The sequence below is a fragment of the Dryobates pubescens genome, chromosome 13 (assembly GCF_014839835.1).
Source record: "Dryobates pubescens isolate bDryPub1 chromosome 13, bDryPub1.pri, whole genome shotgun sequence".
Taxonomy (NCBI): domain Eukaryota; kingdom Metazoa; phylum Chordata; class Aves; order Piciformes; family Picidae; genus Dryobates; species Dryobates pubescens.
The window spans coordinates 6,876,682-6,881,144 of NC_071624.1; positions in this window are offsets into that span (position 1 = coordinate 6,876,682).

Sequence of the window (4,463 nt, forward strand, 5' to 3'; positions counted from 1 at the left end):
ATTCTGGCCAACATAGGACAAAACTGAACTCTGGGAATTTTAAAATATTTTACCCATACCAGTTGGAATGATGTTAAACCTTTATCTGTTGCAGTTTATTTGTCTTGAAGTTGGGAGAGGGGATTCTAAGTAGTTCTATCTATCTAGAATTTTTATTGTTAAGTTCTAACCAAAAAAATTGGTCATTTCTATTTGCAAACTACAGCACTATAAAAACAGAGCAGATGTTCAGGCTGCCAGAACAACTGCTAATAGCCTATAGTTCTGGGAAGTATTTCCTCTGCTTTTGAAACTAAAGGAGATTACCACAGTGCTTTCAGTAGTGTTCAGCAAAACAGTAGTTGATGATTTGCATCATTAAAATAAGTCACAACAGTAAGAAATATTAGTGAAGCCTCACTAAATGCCACTATACCGAGTAGAAATGTTGACAATATGTGTTTCCTTATTATTTGCTCCACCTTAGAGAAACTATATACCTAGTCTACAAAAGCTGTCCCCATGTTTATCAATAGGACACACTGGCTTAAAATATACCTACATTTAGTAGACAAGAAATCAAGATTAAGGATTTTACCTTGTAGGGGTTTTTTTGCCTGTCTAGTGTCAGAGTAGAGTTGAGCTGACTTGTGAGCTATTGATATTTACATACATTCCAAATTCTGTTTAATTTCATTTTGGTCTTCAGTTTTTAATTCCTGGCTTTCAGATGTTTGTTTGGGATCATTATGCAGTTCTTAACATGTTTTCTGTCTCACATTTTCAATCTCCACGGTGATGAAAGAAGCATTTAGTCTATTTATTTAACTACCTATATTAATTACTTCTATCATATTTTGTTTGGGAATTACAAGCCCAGTAGACTGCCTGTAAAAAAACCCAAGTATATCATGGAGAAGGAAATGCTGGTGCATCATGTACTTTCCTTGTGTTAGCTATGGATAAAAGTAGGTATGGACTGGGGGAAAATACTTCTGATGCCCATGAAACAGAATCAAAAGTAATGGTTCTGTTGAATAATAAATCTTTCATGTCTGAATTTGAGTTAGGTCTGTACTATAGCTGGTGTCCATATACTCTATTTTTCTCAGAGGCTTTTGTGTACCTGATAAAGATACCTGTGATGAACTTATTGTTATGGAAAAGCATGTGCCCCATACAGAAATCCTCAAGGAACAGAACTCATGTGAAAATGGAATGTGTCCACTTCTGAGAAAGGGAAAGAATCAGGGATAATCTCATTCTGAGGCATTTTCTTATGGTTGATTTGTCAGCAGGGTTCTGACAGCTGCCCTCAGAAAATCAGAACACATTTGCCCGTTTCTTCATCTGCATACCACACCTTAAATTGTGTTGGATCCAAAAATACACTTTTGAAGAATGTTAATAATGGACAGAGTGATGAGTTCTACAAAGATTGCATTGTGATGTTGTTGAAAAAACGAAGGAGAATCAAGAGAAGAGCCCCTGAATGGTGAAGAAATTAGTAGGCATGGAAGAAGTCAAAACAAAGAAATGCTCCTGCATATTTTTTAATAGCATGTACCAGTCTTTTGGAAGGCAATCAACACTGCCTAAAATCTACTTTTCAAGCAAGATACCAACCCTTTGGGGTATTTTTTTACTTACAGGCTCATTTGTGACTGCTTAACAATATATACAAGGTATAAAAGTGTATCCTGACTTAACATGACCTTCCACACACCTCCATTGAATGCTCTTACTTGCAGTGCCATTAAGTCTTCCTTCCTTTCGAGTTTGTATTATAGGTTTAAAATGCATAGACAAAACAATTAAAAACCACCAAAACCCACCGAACAAAATATTAAGAAGACAGTAAACAACTATCCAGCTGTTTATATACAAACCTGGAAAACAGCTACCCAGATGAAGTGTCACACCATTGCAGTAGCTTTTAATTGCCACTGGGTGGTGGCTACCCAAGTCAGTTATCTGCCTCTTCAGGGCAAGCAGGTACATGCACTCATTTTGCAGCAAATACCATCTGGTGGTAGATGGTACTTTTTCCCTCTAGTGCCTTTATTGTCGCTTCCTCATTGCTAAAACTTCAGACCCTCAAACAGATATATAAAAGTGTCTAAGACTATCTTCTCAAGCAATTTTTTATGTCATTATGTTATGTGTCATTAGCAGTTATCACCTCTCTCTAGACAGGTCTCTCCTCTTACACAAAAAACAAAGCACACTTAGAGGGAAAGTCTTGCACTGTAGTGCTAGAGACAGTATTTCTGAGTCACTGTTACCCTCACTCCTGTCTAGATATTAATGGTACCATTCTTCTTGTAATGTAGCTAGAGCTCTCCCTTTATGGTGCTATTCCACTGTGACTGCCCAGCATGATTGATTAATGTCAGTTCACATTTCTGGAAAATGTGTTACAATAAGAGGGAGACATCTGAGGATAATTAGAAAAGAGCAAGCTGTCCTAGCTGAAATAAATGACAGCAAGCGGGGAACCAATTTGCAGTTCTGCTACACAGAACATTATCACTTCCACAGTTTACTACTGAAACAATGACATTGTACAAGACAAATACCCAAAGTTTTTCACTTTTATTAGTTTTAAAAAACAATGCTCATCTGTTTGTCATTTTTTCCAACTACATTTATATGCTTGTATTTTACTGGTTTGCAAGGGCTGTGAACCATACAACTGATACATTGTTAATACATGGGACTAATCATTGCACAAACCAGACATCAATTTGCTTACACGTGAGCTAACAGTGTGTAAGAGTTCAGACTGTTGCTTTGTCACCTCTTTGGTATCAGTTGTTTGTTCTGGCTGGAGTACTTTCTGCCATGGTGTATTGTGCAGAATGCTATCTAGCATAAACGCTCCTATGGTTTTTTCATAATTATAGAGGTTGGAGGGGACTTCAAGGATCATATGGTCCAACCTTTCTTGGGAAAAAGCAGGCTCTGAATAAGATGACCCAGATGAATCTTAAGGGACTCCACCACTTCCCTGGGAAAATTGTTCCAGTAGTAGAATAGAATAATAGAACCATTAAGATTGGCAAAGACCTCAAAAAGTAGTAATTGCAAAAAAAAGCATAACGTGATAACAGAAAATACTGTTATCCTATTGCATATCCCTAAGCATGTTAAATTTTAAGGACACTAAGTCACCCAAGTTCACCAGGTTCCTGAAGCACCCTGTAATGTCAGGTAAGCCTATGGATGCCAGCCTCATGTGTGTGGGCTATGTATCAGCCAGGGCTCAACCTGCTGAAGACCTTAAAAAAAAAGCTAATATGCTGTCCCTTAAGGATTTCAGTAGTTGTTAGTTTATCCCTAACATTTATCAGTCCAGACTGGCAGTTTGTTCCAAGAGCAGGGCTGCTCAGAATACACCTACAGTGCACAATCACCAGTTCTCACTGGAGAACTGGTTTTGTGGGTTTGCTTGCTCTAAGCAAACAAAAAAACTATTGAAAAGGTAAAAAACGCAACCACGAGTTTCGGCATTCACAGAACTCCTATCCAGGTGCCTTACTTTGCTACGGGCACTCTGAGAAGCGCTGTCTGAGCCATCTCTTTTTCATCCCGTTTCAGTTTTGGCTTATCTTCAGCTTCTCTGTTGTCGCTCACTTTCTCAGCAGAGTTTATGACGTGCGTCAGTGTGCCCGGAGGCCTGACAGACGACGTCTTTATTCGTGGTTTGAGCTCAACATCTCTGATGTGACCTCTCACTACACTTCAGCTCTTCTGTACGGGCTTGGCCCAGCTCCTCCCCAAAGCTCACACCACCAGTACACACTGCAAACTCTCACCCCAGTGTATCACCTTTCCCCAGGCGCCCAGGCAGACCGAACACTTAATTGTTTCTCAGTAGTTTTGTGGACAGTGAGCCGCGGGGCTTGAAGACGACCAACCCCTGTGGGACCCATGTTGCCATAGGGACCGGGACTGTCCCTGTGCTCGGCGAGGCCCTTTCACGAAGTTTATGCAGTGTCCGACCCCGGGCAGTTGGGAAGGCTGGCCGCAGGAAAAGCCCTCTCCGAGGAGATGACATTCGCAGCTGCAGAGCAGGAACAGCGCTGCTGGGTCCAGCGGGCGCAACGCGCTCCGCCCCCCGGGGCCGAGATAGAGGGACCGAGCGCCCCGGGGCAGCCCTGGCTTCCCCACTAGCAGAAGCAAGCTGTAAGCCGCGTTAGGCCCCGTTCGACTCTCTAGGAATCCTGCTGCTGATCAATCTGATGCCAGGGAGAGCCAAGTGCACCGCTCACGGCTAATGGCGGCGGCACGCAAGGTCACGTGCCACGAAGGGGGGGCAGCGCCCGGGGGCTTCCGCCCACGTGACAATAAGCTTCCGCCCCCTGGCGGAGCGCGCCCCCTCCCCCACGGAAGTGACGTTGGCCTGGGTCGGTGCGCAGTTGTGTGGAGCGGACGGGCGCGGAGCAGCCGGAGTCGCCTGGTGGCCACGGCCCCCCCCCCCC